The sequence below is a fragment of the Procambarus clarkii genome, chromosome 41, assembly GCF_040958095.1.
Source record: "Procambarus clarkii isolate CNS0578487 chromosome 41, FALCON_Pclarkii_2.0, whole genome shotgun sequence".
NCBI classification, from domain to species: domain Eukaryota; kingdom Metazoa; phylum Arthropoda; class Malacostraca; order Decapoda; family Cambaridae; genus Procambarus; species Procambarus clarkii.
In genome coordinates, this window is record NC_091190.1 from 14,679,837 (window position 1) to 14,703,562 (window position 23,726).

The 23,726-nt window shown below is 34.7% G+C and overlaps 1 long non-coding RNA gene across 1 annotated transcript; it reads left to right on the forward strand.

Annotated features, from left to right (window-relative positions):
* Nucleotides 1-3,464: 3,464 nt before the first annotated feature.
* Nucleotides 3,465-14,509, forward strand: LOC138373285 (uncharacterized). The gene is made up of 5 exons (XR_011231109.1): nt 3,465-3,584; nt 3,867-3,954; nt 5,478-5,601; nt 10,564-10,675; nt 13,653-14,509. It is a non-coding gene; the product is annotated as an uncharacterized lncRNA (long non-coding RNA).
* The last annotated feature ends 9,217 nt before the right edge of the window (nt 14,510-23,726 follow it).

The window sequence follows — 23,726 nt, forward strand, 5'->3', positions numbered from 1 at the left end:
AGTAGAATAACTACCTTCTTTTCCTTAGTCAAAAGGTTGCTTGTTTATTTCTAGGGACTTGTATTTTCTTTTATTTTTAACTGCAGCAACTTTCAGTGAATGATAGATTCTTACTGAAAGGACCTTTACTTCATTGTTGTTGCTTTATGGTCATCTCATTGTGTACAGGGATTCCGCGAAGCTTTTGGGGTTAGTCTTTGACACTCGTTTGTCGTGGTCAGCCCATATCTCTTGCCTCCGAGTTGAATGCTCTAAGGCCCTTAACCTCCTTAAGGTTTTGTCCCATACTTCTTGGGGAGCGGATAGGCGCACGCTCCTCTATTTGCACTCCTCTCGTCCTGTCTAAACTCAATTATGGTTGCCCTGCATACTCTTCTGCTTCTCCTTCTACTCTTCGCCATCTTGATGCTTTGCACCATACTGGGTTGCGTCTCGGCTCTGGTGGCTTTCGTTCGACTCCCGCCCTTAGTTTGTATGTTGACACTGGCTTTCTCTCTCTTCAGGACTGCCGTGATTGCTACTGTCTTCGCTATCTTGCGCGGTCCTTCCAACATCCTTCCTCTCGCCTCTGTCGTGCATTGACTTTTCCTCCTGCTGTGGTTCCTGTTCCTCTTCATTGTCTCCCACTTTCTGTCCAGTTATCTCGCTTACAGGATTCTCTTTCTGTTCATATTTCTAATGTTTCTCCTCCTATTGTTCCTTCATTACCTCCGTGGAGAGTCTCCCTTCCCAAGTTTTGTACGTCCTTGACTTGTATTACTAAAGCCTTTACCCCTCCTACAATTCTGAAAAGCCTCTTCCTTGAGCACTTTTCTTCGCACTCCCACTCTATTTCCATCTTCCCTGATGGGTCTAAGTCTGCGGATGGTGTGGGGTACTCTGTTGTTTTTCCTGGCCGTACTTACATGTGTCGCCTCCCTTCGGAGGCTAGCGTCTTTACGGCAGAACTTTATGCTATTCTCTATGCTCTTTGTCTCTTGCTTTCTCATTCTCATTCCTCCTTTGTGGTTGTAGTTGATTCTCGTAGTGGCCTCATGGCTCTAGGGTCCTTTAATCCTGTCCATCCGGTGGTCATTGAGAATCAACATTGGCTGTTTCTTATTTCTAGTAAATTTAAATCAGTAGAGTTTTGCTGGGTTCCCAGCCATATTGGTGTTTCAATGAGCGTGCGGATGCTGCCGCTAAGGAAGCTATCCGTTCTTGTCCCATCTCCCGTAAAGGTATTCCTTATTCCGACTTTTATCCTGTTATTCATTCTTCCCCGTTGGCAGGGTTGTTGGTCCTCTGTGGTTGGTAACAAGCTGCGTACTCTCAAACTTAGTGTGTCCCAGTGGCCTTCCTCCCACCACCGTAACCGGTGGTGGGACACTGCTTTGGCACGGCTGTGGGTTGGTCATACCCGCTTAACCCACGGTAGTACTATAATAACCTGAAATGTTAAATGGGAATCTTGTATTTGTACTCAGTGAATTTGTGCGCCGGGGAGGGGTAGAAATACCCGAAGCTACTGTATCCGTTTCCGATGTATTTTTCCTTGTCTCAATAAACATACGTGAATTGAACGGTGCTGTTTTGTTTTTAACAACCTCATGTTTTTCGTCTTGTTTTTATTCACAGGTGACATGTATGTATGTATATAGTGGATATTATATATAAACCTGCTTGGATGCAAATGGAACGTTGTGTGAAAATTGAAAAGCAATCACTGAAGACCTTTCGGAGATTATGTATTACGAAAAACAAATATTGTTATATTTTACACATGAAAATAAAAAAAAAAAAATTAATCAATATTAATGGTCAAAACTCAATATTATTAAATATTGAAGAACATTATTGAATATGATTTAGTTTTGAAGAATGAATATTCTTGAAAACTAAATAATAATCTTCAATATTATTCGTCAAAACTATTAATCAATATTGAAGAACATTAATGAATATTGAATAATAATAATGAATATGGAAGAATATTATTGAATATTCAAGAATAATATTGAAGAATATTATTGAATAATGAATATTATTGCAGATTATTATTGAATAATTAAGAATATTAATGAGTATTATTTAGTTTTGAAGAATATTATTCTTCAAAACTAAATAATAATCTTCAATATTCAATAATAATCTTGATTAATATTCTTGAATATTCAATAAGCCAATCAACAGGAGGTGACAAAGCAAGCCCTACAGTATGTACACGGCGAATGGGCCTACTCCCAGGCGCCACCATGTCGCCAGCTAACACGCCGGTCAGTAGGCTCCAATTTTGGCTAATCATAATACAATATTACTATGCCACTATTTCCCTTGTGCCGGATAGGCCCATCATACCTAGGTAACTGAACTAGCACAACTGGAACATCCCCCTCGCAACACCACCCCCTCGCAGCGGGCAACAACTACTGGTTTGATTGTTGCCGGCGAAGGCTGCTAGTTTATTGTGCACCCCATACTCATCCTGTGAGCGGTAGCGCAAAAGCATTACAGAGGGCACTAAAGGTGTTTATCAGACCTCATCTTAGATTATTACATAAACAATTTCTTCAATCCTTCACACGTTATAGATACAATGTCAGCTAGTTACAGAGAAAGTGCTATCAACTACTGGGAACGCGAGACGTGGCGACGACTGCCCCCCCTCCAGTGGCGAGGCCTGAACTCGACGGTACTGTACTGTAGTGTACTGTACGGTACTGTATTGTAATGTATACAGTAGAGTATACTGTAGTGTATCGTACCGTACGGTACTGTACTATGGTGTACTGTACATACAGCTTGAATAAGTAATGTTATTATTTAATAATTATAATAATACATATTTAATAAGAAGTATTCGGAAATCATCATTTGTGAGTGTAATGTAAAACATTAAAATTATTTATATACAAGAAGGTACATTGGGTTTGTGAGAATACATAGCATAGTACACTAATTACACTTGTCTCCGTGGTGTAGTGGTAAGACACTCGCCTGGCGTTCCGCGAGCGCTATGTCATGGGTTCGTATCCTGGCCTGGGAGGATTTACTGGGCGCAATTCCTTAACTGTAGCCTCTGTTTAACGCAACAGTAAAATGTGTACTCGGATGAAAAAACAAATCTTCGCGGCAGGGGATCGTATTCCAAGGACCGTAGGATTAAGGACTTGCCCAAGACGCTACGCGTACTAGTGGCTGTACAAGAATGTAACAAGTCTTGTATATAATTAAAAAAAAAAACAAAATAAAAAAAATTGTAAAACCACTAGTACGCACAGCGTTTAGGGCCGGTCGTTAATCTAACAGATAATTTTAAGTAGGAAAATTGTATCAAAAATAATAATTTCTCATCCATTTGGTACATGTCTGTTTCTCATACTTTGGGTATACATTTGAGTTTATATATTTCAGTTTCAAAAATAAATCTCATTAACAACTATTAAGGTGTCCAATTACGTCCAGCCGACCAATGACAGTACAGGTTGCGACAATGTGACGTCAACTGAAAATGAGAAAGGTGATTGGGTATTGAGTGCACCTGCTCATTGAGGCGCAACGGAACGTTATTTTGCCCCTAGAATTAGCCGAGTAGAGGTGTACAGGTTAGTGTTAGGGCGTTTTGTTACTCTTGAGCTGGTACCCCGTTACCCTTTGGGGTCGCTTTGGTGACAGACCCCTAGGTTACACTGTCACTCTGTACACCGTCAAAACGCACATGGGGGCAAAAATCTGTATTATTTTATAGCTTGCTTATATACCCCCTGTTGGGGGGGTATTTATACAGCGATATTTTTATTACTGAGCCATAATCAGTAGTAAAAGATATTTATAAATGTTTAGGTAGTGTATTGATTTGTAACATTGTATTTTATTTTTTTCCACAGCAGTCTTGAAGGACCGATGAATCCAGTCATACCGTGCCGAGCAGAAGCTGGTGGCAGATGTTCCAGTTGTGCTAGTTGAGTTACCTAGGTATGATGGGCCTATCCGGCACAAGGGAAATAGTGGCATAGTAATATTGTATTATGATTAGCCAAAATTGGAGCCTACTTTAGACAATGGAAGTTTGACCAGTCATTACTACAGCCATATCAGGACCCCCATCAGTTTTGTTTTAAATATGAAAATGTATGAGTTACGGTAATTAACATGAAGTGGTGTAAAGTTGATCAAATATTGTAAAAATCTAGTGTGTAAGGAGAATGGTGTTGCTTCCGGTAAGTTTTCTGATTACGAGTAGTGAATAAGTCGGTCGATAGGCTTTGGGCGCTCGGGGTCGAGTGTAGTCTTTTATCGAATTTTAAAGTGCTGTTGTCCCCCCCCCCCCCCCACTTTAAAGTGTTCGGGTTACCTGGGTACATAATTTGACGTATGAGGGGGGGGGAACCGTTGACAATACGTAGCCTTGCTGTCCTCGTCGAAGGCCGTAGACATAAATTTACCAGAGTCGTTTGACGTACATAGGTGATAAGTAACTTATTATTCAAATGTTACTGGCATTATTAAGTGAATTGTTGTATATTTAACATTATAAACCATGACATATGAGCTCTTTGACCTACGAAGGAGCTCGCGCTTAAGAAATAAAGCTCCACAATATCATTTATACGTGTAGTGGATGTGAAGGTTGCGGTTGACTTGCGACCAATGTCTGAATAATTTCAACTCCAGATGTGACCCTCGTGACAGTATTTGTCTTGTTTACTGTAGGTGGCTGGCGACGGTACACGTGGGAGTGTGTAGGTGGTGGTTATGTTGTTGATATTGGTGTAATTGTGTAGTGAGCGGGATAGCGTGCGCTCTAGCAGTAGTGTAGGCAAAAGTGAAAAAAAACATAAGCTCAACCTTAAGTTACAAAAGTGACTTAAGGTATTGGTGCACGAGCTGTTGGTTATTGTGTAGCAGGAAGTATGTGGTGTGTACTTTGTTCCTAGTACACAATTCTGAAATAACATTGCCTGATAATGTTCCAGGGAAAGGACAATCTGTGGTGATATAGGTACCCCAATTAGTAGTGGTAGGTAATTATTTGGCAGTTAATGTTGTCTAGGCAGAACTGTAACAGAGACGCTGATTGGGGGAAGGGAGGATGAATATGCGCGATCAGGAAACCCGAAGAAGTGTAAATCTCGTGTTTAGCTTCGGATATTAGGTATAGCCGACATTGTGTTTTGAGTGTTGGGAAGGGTATTGTCATGGCCGCGCTTTGATGGTATTGAAAATAATTATCACTCGTCAGAGGTGCAAGACATGTTTTGCCATGTATTTTAGTTTTTCCTCATCTAAACGGAGTTAGACGTTGGTATACATCAGAAAGTAATATAGAAATTGTTATATGTTGAATTATAAAATTATATTAGAGCAAATGATTTCTCATGGAAGAAAAAAAAAATGTAAGGAGTTTGGACTAGAGTATTCCTAAATAGATGGTTGTAGCCCTTGACAACATTTCTTAAGGTTAAATGGATGCATATTATGCATTATATTTCATGCAGATCAGCGTGTGGAGAGGTGTGGGCTGGGCGAAACAGCAATGGTGAAGTATCTTTGATGACAACCGCATGGTGGAGGGCAACCAACGCCACACTGCAGAGTAATGGAAGAGGCTGTGACCTGCAGGTGAGTGTGATATGTTGATTTGAACCCATCTTCCTCCATGAATTGAGTTACGTAGTGCATAAAAGTGAAATCCCAATTAGTACTAAATATAGTAACATTCCTGAATTGATCATGTGGTGTACTTTGAGCATTAGACGTCATGAGACCCAGCCTTACTAGACGGAACACTTTTATTAATATAAAAGTAAATGGCTGGAAGTGAACATAACGTGTTGAAGCTTGGGTGTGTATATATGAATGGTACGCGGTATTCATCTATAGATGGTGAAATACACATGAACAGCTCACACACTCGCATCTCCGAGAGAAGTGTCTGGAAGGTGGAATGGCGCTTTGTTTCATAACTCAGTGCATGTCCCATTTAAAAAGTGACCCATGAGGCACCCCCCTCCCTCCCAAGCTTGATTGTTTTTGGAACAGTGCATGGGCGTGTATTTGAGATAATGGTGATAAGGAATGTTTATCGTATACGAATGTTCAGAATCCTGAATACAATATAGTTTCGCAGGTGACCCCCCTCCCCGCTCAGCTCGTTGTCGCCGTCTGGGGGCTTAGTGGGCGGCTGCCGGAGTGTGATGCTCCTTGGGACAGTCCTCTGTCCTTTTCTAGCCTTGTGCTCCTGCTGCCGTCCTCTCCAATTCTGCTGGGCATCTTTTCCTTTTCCTTCTGTTTCGTTTTTCTCCCCCCTCTTCTCCTATCTGCTTGCCGTTTCCTGCCGACCTTTTGCTCGTTCTGGTTCTTCCCTTGGACTTCTTCTACTTTGACGCCCGGGTGCTTGAGGAGGCATACTCTTGCACCCGTAGAACTGCAGTACCCGACGTCGAGAGCGAGGGGAACCTTTTATTGTCAATCCCCACTTCGTCACTGAACCCGATCTCGACGGACTGTCGGTTTCTTAAGGTGGCGTTTGTGGGGCGTATACTCACGACGCACCCCTAGGAGGCCCCGACAAGATCGGCGATAGCTTCTTGTTGGGTGTCCTGCCTCTAATTATGGCTCCATGGTGGGTGTGGGGGCACATTCGTGAGTGAATTCGTAATTTCGTCAAGATGATAACCCCTGTTTCGGCTGCTTCTGGCTTACCTTTTCAGGCTCGTGGGGTGGGCGACCAAGCCCCCGAGTCGGTCCGTATTGGAAGACCGGGCTCTGTAGCCTCCGCTGCATTGGGCCCCGACCTTGCTCCTCCTTTGGCCTCTCTGACTCCTTCCCCTGGCTCCCCTCCCTCCTCTGTGGTTGGGTCGAGCCCCAAGCCCCCAGTGGTGACTACCTCGTCCCCTGGCGCGGCTCCTTCTCTAGTTGTTACTACTGCGCCTTTTAACCCCTCTCTCTCTGGGGGTTCTCACCGCCGTTCTCGTCACGGCCGCCCTCGCTCGATTCCTTCCAGTTCTGCTACCTATCAAGCCTTGTTTGGTCCCGCTTCGTGGGCCAAATATTTTGATCTCCTCCCTCTTGATTCTGCGCCTCCTGACGATTTCTCCCTTCATCGACATCTCATTGATTCCGTGGATGCCTCCATTACTTTTAACCCCACTCGTCTCGGTACGCGTGTCGTTGCTGCTCCTTCTCAGGATGCTGCTTCCCGCTTGGCTGCCTTATCCTGCCTTGGCGAGACCCCCGTTCGGGTCTCGAAGAACGTCCAGTTGAATGCCAGTGTTGGCACTATTTTGCTCCCGCCCCATGTTGCGACCGGTGTTCGGGACCTACGCGACTGCCACGACGATATTCGACATATCCTCGCTGCCCAGGGCCATTCTATTCTCCAGGTGGACACGTTTACTCGTCCCCCTCGTGGTAGTCGCCGTCAACCCCTCCGGGTTGTGAAGATTACCTTTGATGGTAGGACCCTTCCACCCTCTGTCATTCTTGCTGGTGCCAGGTGCTCTGTCCAGGAGTACATTCCTTCTCCTCGGCTCTGCAACAAGTGCTGGAGGTTTGGGCATGGTGCCCTCCGCTGCTCCGGGACTGTCTCTCTCTGTCCTTTGTGTGGTGGCGAAGGTCACTCTAAGTCGGAGTGCGCTTCTCCCCAGGCTCGTTGCCTCAACTGCGGTGAGGCCCATCCTACCTTCTCCCGTGCGTGTGTCGATTACAAGCTTGAGGCAGCCGTCCTCAACTTGAAGCACCGGGAGCGTTTATCTTTTCCTGAGGCGAGGCGCCAGGTTCGCCGGCTCCCGCCTTATGCTAATATCTCTTATGCTCGCGTGTTGCGCTCTTCCTCTCCTCGTCCTTCCCGCCTTCCTCAGACTCACAACCGTTTCCAGGCCTTGGACCCTGATGCGCCCACTGCCCCCTCCTCTGTCCCTTTGGGTTCTCTCCCGAAGGATCCTCCTCCTGGTCCTCTGTCTGGGGTTCCCCTTCCTTCTACCCGGTCTGTCGTGTCTTCTGTGTCTCCTTCCTCGTCCCCCTCCGATCCTCCTTCCCATCCTCTTCCTCCATCTATCGGCTCTCCCCGCCGCCTGTCGGTGCGGGCGGATGTCCATCGCTCTCCTAACGGCCGTCGTGTGTGCTCTCGTTCGGCTTCTCCTGTTGAGACACTGGAGTCCGTTGCCCGGTACGTAGTTGCTGGGACACCGGTCTCTTTAAGTCAGAAGCGTAAGCCTGGCTCCTCTCCTTCCTCTTCCCCGGCGGGTAAGAAGGCTTCGCTTTCTTCCTCAGCTCCTCCTTCTGGCTCTGTTGCTCCTTCCACTCCCGTTTCAGTGCTTGCGCCCCCTGTTCCTGCTATGGAGGTTTCTTTGGCCCCTGCTTCCCTTTCGGTTGCTGCTCTTGCTGGGGTGCGCTCCTCTTTCTACTCCCCCTCTTCCTGCTGCTGTCCTTGACTGCTCCTCTCCGTTGTCTCCTCCTCCTCCTCCTCCTCCTCCTCCGGACCCTGCCCGCCCACCTCTGATCTGTTCTCCCGTTTCCTTCCCTCCGTCTTTGCTCAGTTTACCCATGCCCCCTAACCCTGACTTTGCTGACCCTGATCCCGACCCTGATATTCTTTAACGTGCTCTGTTGGTCTTTCGCCGCAGCTTCCTCTCTCGTCGTTCCTTTCGGGTGCGCCTTGGTACCGCTCTCTCTCCCCCTTTTCAGCAATACGAAGGTGTGCCCCAGGGTAGTGTTCTGAGCACTATTTTTCTGGTTGCCCTCAATGGTCTTCTTTCCTCTCTTCCTTCTGGTGTCTTCTCCGCTCTCTATGTCGATGATCTTACCCTTTGTTGTCAGGGTGATGATTCGCCTCTCCTTCAACGCCGGCTTCAACTTGCGATTGATGCCGTGTCGTCTTGGGCCACAGGTCATGGCTTCAAGTTCTCTACTTCTAAGACTTGTGCCATGACTTTTACGCGGAAACGGGTTGTTCTTCGTCCCTCTTTGTCACTTTATGGTCATCCCCTTGAATACAAAGATTCCGCGAAGCTTTTGGGGTTATTCCTTGACACTCGTTTGTCTTGGTCTCCCCATATCTCTTACCTCCGTGTTGAGTGCTCTAAGTCCCTTACCCTCCTTCGGGTCTTGTCCCATACTTCTTGGGGGGCAGATAGGCGCACTCTCCTTGCTTTACATTCCTCTCTCGTCCTGTCTAAGCTCGATTATGGTTGCCCTGCTTACTCGTCTGCTTCTCCTTCTACTCTTCGCCGTCTTGATGCTTTGCACCATACTGGGTTGCGCCTCAGTTCTGGTGCCTTTCGTTCGACTCCCGTCCTTAGCTTGTATGTTGACACTGGCTTCCTGTCTCTCCAGGACCGCCGTGATCGCTACTGTCTTCGCTATCTTGCGCGGTCCTTGCAACATCCTTCCTCTCGTCTCTGTCGTGCTTTAACTTTTACCCCTCCTGCGGTTCCTGTTCCTCTTCACCACCTCCCTCTTTCTGTCCGGTTATCTCGCCTGCAGGATTCTCTTTCCGTTCGTATTTCTGATGTTTCTCCTCGTGTTGTTCCTTCTTTGCCCCCGTGGAGGGTCCCTCTTCCGCGGTTTTGTACATCCTTGACTCGTATCACTAAAGCTTTTACCCCTCCTACAGTTCTAAAACGCCTTTTCCTCGAGCACTTTTCTTCTCACTCCCGCTCCGTTTCTGTCTTCACCGATGGGTCTAAGTCAGCGGACGGTGTTGGCTACTCTGTTGTTTTTCCTGATCGCACTTATATGTGTCGCTTGCCTCCGGAGACTAGCATCTTTACAGCGGAACTTTATGCTATTCTCTATGCTCTTCGTCTCCTGCTTTCTCGTTGTCAGTCTTCCTTTGTGGTTGTTGTTGACTCTCGTAGTGCCCTCATGGCTCTCGGGTGCTTTAATCCAGTTCATCCGGTAGTTGTCGAGATCCAGCATTGGCTGTTTCTCGTTCACAGTAAATTGAAGTCGGTTGAGTTTTGTTGGGTTCCCAGCCATATTGGCGTGTCTTTAAATGAGCGTGCGGATGCTGCCGCTAAGGAAGCTGTCCGCTCTTGTCCCATCTCTCGTAAAGGCATTCCGTATTCCGACTTTTACCCGGTTATCCATTCCTCAGTCCTTACCCGTTGGCAGGCTTCTTGGTTGTCTGTTACTGGTAACAAGCTACGTACTCTTAAATGTTGTGTTTCCTCGTGGCCGTCCTCCTTCCACCGTAACCGGCGGTGGGAAACAGCTCTAGCGAGGTTGCGTATTGGCCATACTCGCTTAACCCATGGTCACTTGATGGAGCGCCGCCCTGCTCCTTATTGTCCTAGTTGCATTGTCCCTCTTACGGTCGTGCATGTCCTTCTTGAATGTCCTGACTTCCAGGACGAGCGTGTGTCTTGCTTTCCGACCGCCCCTCGCGGTCACCTGTCCCTCGATAGAATTCTTGGTGACTCGGATACTTTTGATATCGTTCGCCTTATGCGTTTTTGTTCTCGTATTGGCATCCTTGGTGATATTTAGCGCCCTCTGATTATTTTGCGTATTTGATGGTGCTACATAGCCTTCCCGGTTTGGTGCCTTCTTTTGATAATTACTTACTTACTTACTTCGCAGGTGACACGCTTGACTACCGAAGACGTTGATGACGTTGATACCATCTTGTGTAGTTACTGTAGGGACACAACCTCCAGCTGTGGAAGGATCAAGTTTCACTCTTCCATACAAGGTACGAAGTAAATAAGAATAGTTTGAAATGTTTATAGTGCAGAATCGTCGAGCATGTAATTTGATGGTTATTAGATATGCAGTGTGTTTTTAATGGTTATTAATGTGGATTGAAATTAAAGTTGAGTATATATAATAGAGAAATAGTAGGGACTCGCCTAGAAAGCGTGTCCTTACAGAGGGCAGTAAATGTGGTGTGGTCAAGGAAGGTGAAATATATAGTTGATGTTGAGAAATATTGTGGGGGGGAATTGTTGAATCATAAAGGAACAGATAGTTGTAGGGAATGATAAGTAAATATTTAAAATAGAATTACTGAAATCCCTAATTTTTCTTACTGTAATCTCCTAATATCGTAAAACAAATCTTCCTAATTAAGTACCTAATAATTAAAAAGTACGTAATTGGATCTTCATAGTTTTCTACATTGTTGCTTTAAAATTGCAGTGTATGTAGTGGTACCCAATGCCAAAAAAAAACTTTACCATTGTGATCGTTGTTGTCTTTTGTGGTTTCAATTTGGTGTATGGTGCCTATTAATCTTAGTATAAATCAAGCTGTGAATGCAATCGGAGCTTTAATATACCAATGTTGTTTAATATACCTGTACCTACTAATGTCTCGTATTGTTTGTTGTTAGTTGCAATGTATGAAGCATGTATTAATTTCGCTAGAATTGACCTAGTTAAAATTATTTTAGAATACGAACCTGGGCGAAAGGGTGCGCGTAGTAATGGCCTTAGCATGGTATTTACACTAGTATCTATTAACAAAGTGAACGTACCTCCTTGTATATATATAAATAACATTTAATGGTCATTCTAGGGAATGAAATAAGTTTGCATTTCGGTAACGTTTCCCATATATTACAGTTAAATTGTTAATGGATATAAATGTAAAGCAGACGTGAATCTAGTGTTAGATCATTGACTTACCCTACTGTAAACGGTGGCTATATAAAATGTTATAATATTGTTTTTCAGTTACAATGTGTTATGGCTCACAATTAATTTATCTTTGACCCGCATCACGGGTGCAAGTCTGTTGCTGTTAACTTCCTTGGGGTTGCAACTACGATTTGTTTCTCTGCAATTGATAACAATTGTATGCATTGCTCCCGTGCATGTTTTAATAAGTTAATACAAGTGGCATCGTGTATCGAGTTAATAAATAACTAAAGTAACCTAGGTTGTGGTAGTTGCTGAGTTACAAGGCTCATGGCTTTGACTTTTAAGATTATGTTGGTATTGCGTACCATTAATGTACCTAAATTTATGGATGCAATTTATGGAGGTCAAGGTGCATGTGAATGACATTAGTGTTAGTGGTTTTGCAATTTGAAATGTTTAAGTATTGTTTGCCATTAAGTTATCAAGTAACTGAGGTAGGCTGTGATAGGCGCGGAGTAGGCCCCCCCCCCACCCCCCTTGCCTCAAGATTAGTGGGCGTTCATTGACGTTTAGTTACATGAGCTAACTATTCCCGGCAAATATGGAGCGTCTTGTTGCATGTGTATTTATTTATTACTGGTTTATAGTTATGTATATCATTTAGCTTATCGATTTTAAGTTATTAGGTAAAAACTAAAGTCAGGTAGGTTAGGCTAGGTGGTGTGTCAGAGGCCTCCGGTGGCTAGCTTGAATTTGTCATGGACTTTTATTTTCCATAAGTTTCTTGAATTTATTAATGAATGTTATGGAGTGTCAAGCTGCATGTTTCGTTGCTGGTTTTACATTTGTTTGTTCTGCTTTGCCTGTACATAATAACGTAAAGTCAGGTAGGATATCCTAGGCGCTGTGTTCTGGGGGTGAAGGCTCTCTCTTTAAGTTTATCTTGGACTGGTATTATGATTAGTTCGTTCAGCAATTTATTGCTAGTTACGCATTGCTTAAGTGGATGTGATTTTACTTACCGTTTTAGGTTTATAGTTGTTTTGTTGACTTTGTCATTAAGTAGTGACAGGTAGGCAGTACCAGTTTCGTTGACCAGTACACGTTTGCAGTCGTTTTGTCTGGCGGGTGTATGGGGAAAGAATCTGTGGCCTCCCGGCTTGTTTTTTATCCAGACGTTTTTGTCTGCCGAATGTATCCAGGAAAGTTGTCATAGCCACTGCCGTGTTAGCTGACTGCGTTCATGGGCTGCTCTGCAGCCAACGTTGTTGCTGTCATGAGTTAAGGCCGCTGGTTTATGGAGAGGTTTTACAATTACGTATCCCTAGCCTTCCTGGTGTCCATTTCACTTTGCCTGAGATGGCGATCTTTAAGTTGTTGGGGTACTGGTGCTCGCAGATGGTGATTGACACTGACTAAACTCATATACGCCTCTTAAGGGATTTTGTTAGGGTAAGTATTCAGCTGTAACATGCTTTGGGAGGCCAACATAGAATGGAGATCACTGTAACGGACTCGGTTAGCATCGTTATAAATTGTCACTCTTGACGCAAGCATGTTGCAGTTGCGCGTTAAGACCTGTTTCTTATATTTGAAATATGGTTTTCTTTATATATTTATGATATACATAGTTGTCATATAAATAGTTATTGTTGTGTTGTTTTACATTATGTATTTGAATAATGTGAACTGAATTATAGCTTGGTAGATCCCTCCCCCTGGATTAACTTCTGGCCTTGACCCAGGTACGGTAACTGTTCCCCCCCCCCCCCAACTTCTCTTAGTTGTGTGGGTTTTTCCCGCTAAAGTTATGCTCGGGTTGGTAGTTACCTTACTTCGCTAGAGAGTAGTTTGCTGGAAGATGTTTTTCTCTTCCTTTCCCCGGTGCCATTGTTCCTTTTCAGAGTTTTCCCACAGGGTATCACCATGGCTTTATCCATTAATGACACTTGGGCAGTTGGCTTGCGGAAATGTCCCCCTCCTCTTAGAAACTAATTCCAGCAGTATCGTTAAGGGGTAGGTTGCTTGCCCGTCACGTTCATACTGCATGGCCGTTTGTGGCCACCCTTACTGCCTTAATACTTCCAGAACAGAGTACGGAATGCGCACAAGGTACACCATGATGAACAAGGAAAAGGGATGGAGGCCGAGGGCAGAGTAGTGCGTCCATGCGGTCGAGACGCATCCGTAGTTACAGCGGGCAGCCGCCGCGTTCGGCCTTCTGGGTTTTCGGTGCTCCGCCTGAACCCCCAAAGGGATAAGCCTGCAGATAGCTACGAGATATTCGCATGAATTGTAAATAGTGTAATGAAATGAATGCAACTTTCATTTAGTACCTATAGATGTAGTTAATAATTTATTTGTACTTGATAATGAATAATAAATATTCCTTAACACTTTATTGTTATGCACTAGTCAGTAATGATTTTTTATTAATCGTAATGAGGAAATATTTGAAATGAATGAAATAGGTAATAATTATATAAAGTAATTAATAATGTGTAATAAATAAATATGAGACTTATATAAAGAAATAGATATGAATACTAAGGTTGATTGTAACATTGTTGAAATTGTTTATAAGAAATATTTGTAACTTGTCCCAATATACTTGAACTTTAATACATAATGTTCATTCGAGTGTCAAGTTATGGATAACTATAGAAATAAGGAAATAAGTAGTGTACCAATTCAAATTGTTTTGATGTGTGATATTATAGACAGTATACCTCGGAGGTACAATAACTTAGCCCCAAGATTGAAACCTTTGTATGCTGTGCTTATCCAATTTAACATTACAAATCACAATACAAAAAGTATATTAAACTGCAGTGACAATTGTTGGTGCCCCTTGAGGGTCTTGAAGTGGAGATGAGTCGATATACCCTAAAGTACTCTATCCCTTTCATAAGTATTAGTTCTTGTCTCAATAAACGTACTTGAAATTGTTTTTTGATAACCACCTGTTGTTTTTAGTCACATGTAGGTATGTATAGTGTATATAAACGTTGTTTGATGCCAATGGAACGTTTTGTGAACAATTAAAATCAATGAGTGAAGACGTTTGGGAGATTATGTATTGCGAAAAAGTAAATATCATTAGTGAAAGATAATAATAAAGTAAATAATAATGAATATTTTAGAGAAACAAAAGCAATATTGAATAAATGGTTTTTAATATAAAAAATTTGAAAACATTACTTTTTAATAATAGTTTAGATGATTAATAATGTATCTTGAATATTCCTCAATATTGAAGAATATTCCTCAATATTGAAGAATATTCCTCAATATTGAAGAATATTCTTCAATATTGAAGAATATTCTTCAATATTGAAGAATATTCTTCAATATTCAATATTATTGAATATTGAAGAATATTCTTCAATATTGAAGATTAATCTTGAATATTATTCTTCAATATTGAAGATTATTCTTGAATATTATTCTTCAATATTGAAGAATATTCTTCAATATTGAGGAATATTCGTCAATAGAGGAATATTCTTCAATATTGAAGAATATACTTCTATATTGAAGATTATTCTTGAATATTATTCTTAAATATTGAAGAATATTCCTCTATTGAAGAATATTCCTCTATTGAAGAATATTCCTCAATATTGAAGAATATTCTTCAATAATATTGAAGAATATTCTTCAATATTGAAGAATATTCTTCAATATTGAAGAATATTCTTCAATATAGAAGAATATTCCTCAATATTGAACAATATTCTTCAATATTATTGAAGAATATTCTTCAATATTGAAGAATATTCTTCAATATTGAAGAATATTATTCAATATTGAGGAATATTCTTCTATATTGAAGAATATTCTTCAATATTATTGAAGAATATTCTTCAATATAGAAGAATATTCTTCAATATTGAAGAATATTCTTCAATATTATTGAATATTGAAGAATATTCAATATTGAAGAATATTCTTCAATATTGAAGAATATTCAATATTATTGAATATTGAAGAATATTCTTCAATATTGAAGAATATTCTTCAATATTCAATAATATTGAATATTCTTCAATATTGAAGAATATTCTTCAATATTGAATATTCTTCAATATTCAATAATATTGAAGAATATTCTTCAATATTGAAGAATATTCTTCAATATTGAGGAATATTCTTCAATATTGAGGAATATTCTTCAATATTGAAGAATATTCTTCTATATTGAAGAATATTCTTCAATATTGAAGAATAATCTTCAATATTGAAGAATAATCTTCAATATTGAAGAATAATCTTCAATATTGAAGAATAATCTTCAATATTGAAGATTATTCTTGAATATTGAAGATTATTCTTGAATATTGAAGATTATTCTTGAATATTATTGCAGAATATTCTTCAATATTGAAGAATAATCTTCAATATTGAAGAATAATCTTCAATATTGAAGAATAATCTTCAATATTGAAGATTATTCTTGAATATTGAAGATTATTCTTGAATATTATTGCAGAATATTCTTCAATATTGCAGAATATTCAATATTGAAGAATATTCAATATTGAAGAATATTCTTCAATATTGAGGAATAATCTTCAATATTGAAGAATATTCTTCAATATTGAAGAATATTCTTCAATATTGAAGAATATTCTTCAATATTGAAGAATATTCTTCAATATTGAAGAATATTCTTCAATATTGAAGAATATTCTTCAATATTGAAGAATAATCTTCAATATTGAAGAATAATCTTCAATATTGAAGAATAATCTTCAATATTGAAGAATATTCTTCAATATTGAAGAATATTCTTCAATATTGAAGAATATTCTTCAATATTGAAGAATATTCTTCAATATTGAAGAATATTCTTCAATATTGAAGAATATTCTTCAATATTGAAGAATATTCTTCAATATTGAAGAATATTCTTCAATATTGAAGAATATTCTTCAATATTGAAGAATATTCCTCAATATTGAAGAATATTCTTCAATAATATTGAAGAATATTCTTCAATAATATTGAAGAATATTCTTCAATATTGAGGAATATTCTTCAATATAGAAGAATATTCTTCAATATAGAAGAATATTCTTCTATATTGAAGAATATTCTTCTATATTGAAGAATATTCTTCAATATTCAATAATATTCTTCAATATTATTGAAGAATATTCTTCAATATTATTGAAGAATATTATTGAATATTGAAGAATATTCTTCAATAATATTGAAGAATATTATTGAATATTGAAGAATATTCTTCAATAATATTGAAGAATATTATTGAATATTGAAGAATATTCTTCAATAATATTGAAGAATATTCTTCAATATAGAAGAATATTCTTCAATATAGAAGAATATTCTTCTATATTGAAGAATATTCTTCTATATTGAAGAATATTCCTCAATATTGAAGAATATTCTTCAATATTATTGAAGAATATTCTTCAATATTGAGGAATATTCTTCAATATTGAAGAATATTCTTCAATATTGAAGAATATTCTTCAATATTGAAGATTATTCTTCAATATTGAATATTCTTCAATATTGAATATTCTTCAATATTCAATAATATTGAAGAATATTCTTCAATATTGAAGAATATTCTTCTATATTGAAGAATATTCTTCAATATTATTGAATATTGAAGAATATTCAATATTGAAGAATATTCTTCAATATTGAAGAATATTCAATATTATTGAATATTGAAGAATATTCTTCAATATTGAAGAATATTCTTCAATATTGAAGAATATTCTTCAATATTCAATAATATTGAATATTCTTCAATATTGAAGAATATTCTTCAATATTGAATATTCTTCAATATTCAATAATATTGAAGAATATTCTTCAATATTGAAGAATATTCTTCAATATTGAGGAATATTCTTCAATATTGAGGAATATTCTTCAATATTGAAGAATATTCTTCTATATTGAAGAATATTCTTCAATATTGAAGAATATTCTTCAATATTGAAGAATAATCTTCAATATTGAAGAATAATCTTCAATATTGAAGAATAATCTTCAATATTGAAGAATAATCTTCAATATTGAAGATTATTCTTGAATATTGAAGATTATTCTTGAATATTATTGCAGAATATTCTTCAATATTGCAGAATATTCAATATTGAAGAATATTCTTCAATATTGAGGAATAATCTTCAATATTGAAGAATATTCTTCAATATTGAAGAATATTCTTCAATATTGAAGAATATTCTTCAATATTGAAGAATATTCTTCAATATTGAAGAATATTCTTCAATATTGAAGAATATTCCTCAATATTGAAGAATATTCCTCAATATTGCAGAATATTCAATATTGAAGAATATTCTTCAATATTGAGGAATATTCTTCAATATAGAAGAATATTCTTCTATATTGAAGAATATTCTTCTATATTGAAGAATATTCTTCAATAATATTGAAGAATATTCTTCAATATTCAATAATATTCTTCAATATTATTGAAGAATATTCTTCAATATTCAATAATATTCTTCAATATTGAAGAATATTCCTCAATATTGAAGAATATTCCTCAATATTGAAGAATATTCTTCAATAATATTGAAGAATATTCTTCAATATAGAAGAATATTCCTCAATATTGAATAATATTCTTCAATATTGAAGAATATTCTTCAATATTGAAGATTATTCTTCAATATTGAAGAATATTCTTCAATATTGAAGATTATTCCTCAATATTGAAGAATATTCTTCAATATTGAATATTCTTCAATATTGAATATTCTTCAATATTGAAGAATATTCTGCAATAATATTCAAGAATAATCTTCAATATTCAAGAATATTCTTCAATATTGAAGAATATTCTTCAATATTGAATATTCTTCAATAATATTGAAGAATATTCTTCAATATTATTGAAGAATATTCTTCAATATTATTGAAGAATATTCTTCAATATTATTGAAGAATATTCTTCAATATTGAAGAATATTCTTCTATATTGAAGAATATTCTTCAATAATATTGAAGAATATTGAAGAATATTCTTCAATATTGAAGAATATTCTTCAATATTGAAGAATATTCTTCAATATTGAAGAATATTCTTCAATAATATTGAAGAATATTCTTCAATATTGAAGAATATTCTTCAATATTGAAGAATAATCTTCAATATTGAAGAATAATATTCAAGAATAATCTTCAATATTGAAGAATAATCTTCAATATTGAAGAATATTCAATAATATTGAATATTCTTCAATAATATTGAAGAATAATCTTCAATATTGAAGAATATTCTTCAATAATATTGAAGAATAATCTTCAATATTGAAGAATAATCTTCAATATTGAAGAATAATCTTCAATATTGAAGAATAATCTTCAATATTGAAGAATATTCAATAATATTGAATATTCTTCAATATTGAAGAATATTCTGCAATAATATTGAAGAATAATCTTCAATATTCAAGAATATTCTTCAATATTGAAGAATATTCTTCAATATTGAATATTCTTCAATAATATTGAAGAATATTCTTCAATAATATTGAAGAATATTCTTCAATATTATTGAAGAATATTCTTCAATATTATTGAAGAATATTCTTCAATATTATTGAAGAATATTCTTCAATATTATTGAAGAATATTCTTCAATATTATTGAAGAATATTCTTCAATATTGAAGAATATTCTTCTATATTGAAGAATATTCTTCTATATTGAAGAATATTCTTCAATATTATTGAAGAATATTCCTCAATATTGAAGAATATTCTTCAATATTGAAGATTATTCCTCAATATTGAAGAATATTCTTCAATATTGAAGAATATTCTTCAATATTGAATATTCTTCAATATTGAAGAATATTCTTCAATATTGAAGAATATTCTTCAATATTGAAGAATATTCTTCAATATTGAGGAATATTCTTCAATATTGAAGAATATTCTTCTATATTGAAGAATATTCTTCAATAATATTGAAGAATATTCTTCAATATTGAAGAATATTCTTCAATATTGAAGAATATTCTTCAATATTGAAGAATATTCTTCAATATTGAAGAATATTCTTCAATATTGAAGAATATTCTTCAATATTGAAGAATATTCTTCAATATTGAAGAATATTCTTCAATATTGAAGAATATTCTTCAATATTCTTCAATATTGAAGAATATTCTTCAATATTCTTCAATATTGAAGAATATTCTTCAATATTGAAGATTATTCTTCAATATTGAAGAATATTCTTCAATATTCTTCAATATTGAAGAATATTCTTCAATATTGAAGATTATTCTTCAATATTGAAGATTATTCTTCAATATTATTCTTCAATATTGAAGAATATTCTTCAATATTGAAGAATATTCTTCAATATTGAAGAATAATCCTCAATATTGAAGATTATTCCTCAATATTGAAGAATATTCTTCAATATTGAAGAATATTCTTCAATATTGAAGAATAATATTGAAGAATAATCTTCAATATTGAAGAATAATCTTCAATATTGAAGAATAATATTGAAGAATAATCTTCAATATTGAAGAATAATCTTCAATATTGAAGAATAATCTTCAATATTGAAGAATATTCTTCAATATTGAAGAATATTCTTCAATATTGAAGAATATTCTTCAATATTGAAGAATATTCTTCAATAATATTGAAGATTATTCTTCAATATTGAAGAATAATATTCAAGAATAATCTTCAATATTGAAGATTATTCTTCAATATTGAAGAATATTCTTCAATATTGAAGAATATTCTTCAATATTGAAGATTATTCCTCAATATTGAAGAATATTCTTCAATATTGAAGAATAATATTCAAGAATAATCTTCAATATTGAAGATTATTCTTCAATATTGAAGAATATTCTTCAATATTGAAGAATAATCCTCAATATTGAAGATTATTCCTCAATATTGAAGAATATTCTTCAATATTGAAGAATAATATTCAAGAATAATCTTCAATATTGAAGAATAATCCTCAATATTGAAGATTATTCTTCAATATTGAAGAATATTCTTCAATATTGAAGAATATTCTTCAATATTGAAGAATATTCTTCAATATTGAAGATTATTCTTCAATATTGAAGATTATTCTTCAATATTGAAGATTATTCTTGAATATTATTCTTCAATATTGAAGATTATTCTTCAATATTGAAGAATATTCTTCTATATTGAAGAATATTCTTCAATATTATTGAAGAATATTCTTCAATATTGAAGAATATTCTTCAATATTGAAGAATATTCCTCAATATTGAAGAATATTCTTCAATATTGAAGAATAATCTTCAATATTGAAGAATATTCTTCAATATTGAAGAATAATCTTCAATATTATTGAAGAATATTCAATATTGAAGAATATTCTTGAATATTGAAGAATATTCTTCAATATTGAAGATTATTCTTCAATAATATTGAAGATTATTCTTCAATATTGAAGAATAATCTTCAATATTGAAGATTATTCTTCAATATTGAAGAATATTCTTCAATAATATTGAAGAATATTCTTCAATAATATTGAAGAATATTCTTCAATATTGAAGATTATTCCTCAATATTGAAGAATAATCTTCAATATTGAAGAATAATCTTCAATATTGAGGATTATTCTTCAATATTGAAGATTATTCTTCAATATTGAAGATTATTCTTCAATATTGAAGATTATTCTTGAATATTATTCTTCAATATTGAAGATTATTCTTCAATATTGAAGATTATTCTTGAATATTATTCTTCAATATTGAAGATTATTCTTCAATATTGAAGAATAATCTTCAATATTGAAGATTATTCCTCAATATTGAAGAATAATCTTCAATATTCAAGAATAATCTTCAATATTGAAGAATAATATTCAAGAATAATCTTCAATATTGAAGAATAATCTTCAATATTGAAGAATAATATTCAAGAATAATCTTCAATATTGAAGAATAATATTCAAGAATAATCTTCAATATTGAAGAATAATCCTCAATATTGAAGATTATTCTTCAATATTGAAGAATATTCTTCAATAATATTGAAGAATATTCTTCAATATTGAAGAATATTCCTCAATATTGAAGAATATTCTTCAATATTGAAGAATATTCTTCAATATTGAAGAATAATCTTCAATATTGAAGAATATTCTTCAATATTATTGAAGAATATTCTTCAATATTGAAGAATATTCTTCAATATTGAAGAATATTCTTCAATATTGAAGAATATTCTTCTATATTGAAGAATATTCTTCAATATTATTGAAGAATATTCCTCAATATTGAAGAATATTCTTCAATATTGAAGAATATTCTTCAATATTGAAGATTATTCCTCAATATTGAAGAATATTCTTCAATATTGAATATTCTTCAATATTGAATAATATTGAAGAATATTCTTCAATATTGAAGAATATTCTTCAATATTGAAGAATATTCTTCAATATTGAGGAATAATCTTCAATATTGAAGAATATTCTTCAATATTGAAGAATATTCTTCAATATTGAAGAATATTCTTCAATAATATTGAAGAATATTCTTCAATAATATTGAAGAATATTCTTCAATAATATTGAAGAATATTCTTCAATATTGAAGAATATTCTTCAATATTGAAGAATATTCTTCAATATTGAAGAATATTCTTCAATATTATTGAATATTGAAGAATATTCAATATTGAAGAATATTCAATATTGAAGAATATTCTTCAATATTGAAGAATATTCTTCAATATTGAAGAATATTCCTCAATATTGAAGAATATTCTTCAATATTGAAGAATATTCTTCAATATTGAAGATTATTCCTCAATATTGAAGAATATTCTTCAATATTGAAGAATATTCTTTAATATTGAATATTCTTCAATATTGAATAATATTCTTCAATATTGAGGAATAATCTTCAATATTGAAGAATATTCTTCAATATTGAAGAATATTCTTCAATATTGAGGAATAATCTTCAATATTGAAGAATATTCTTCAATATTGAAGAATATTCTTCAATATTGAAGAATATTCTTCAATATTGAAGAATATTCTTCAATATTGAAGAATATTCTTCAATATTGAAGAATATTCTTCAATATTGAAGAATATTCTTCAATATTGAAGAATATTCTTCAATATTGAAGAATATTATTGAATATTGAAGAATATTATTGAAGAATATTCTTCAATATTGAGGAATATTCTTCAATATTGAAGAATATTCTTCAATATTGAAGAATATTCTTCAATATTGAAGAATATTCTTCAATATTGAAGAATATTCTTCAATATTGAAGAATATTCTTCAATATTATTGAAGAATATTCTTCAATATTGAAGAATATTCTTCAATATTGAAGAATATTCTTCAATATTGAAGAATATTCTTCAATATTGAGGAATAATCTTCAATATTGAAGAATATTCTTCAATATTGAAGAATAATCCTCAATATTGAAGATTATTCTTCAATATTGAAGATTATTCTTCAATATTGAAGAATATTGAAGAATATTCTTCAATATTGAAGAATATTCTTCAATATTGAAGAATATTCTTCAATATTGAAGAATAATCTTCAATATTCAAGAATAATCTTCAATATTGAAGAATAATCTTCAATATTGAAGAATATTCTTCAATATTGAAGAATAATCCTCAATATTGAAGAATAATCCTCAATATTGAAGATTATTCTTCAATATTGAAGAATAATCTTCAATATTCTTCAATATTGAAGAATATTCTTCAATATTGAAGATTATTCTTCAATATTGAAGAATATTGAAGAATATTCTTCAATATTGAAGAATATTCTTCAATATTGAAGAATATTCTTCAATATTGAAGAATAATCCTCAATATTGAAGATTATTCCTCAATATTGAAGAATATTCTTCAATATTGAAGAATAATATTCAAGAATAATCTTCAATATTGAAGAATAATCTTCAATATTGAAGAATAATCTTCAATATTGAAGATTATTCTTCAATATTGAAGATTATTTTTCAATATTGAAGATTATTCTTCAATATTGAAGATTATTCTTCAATATTGAAGATTATTCTTCAATATTGAAGATTATTCTTCAATATTGAAGATTATTCTTGAATATTATTCTTCAATATT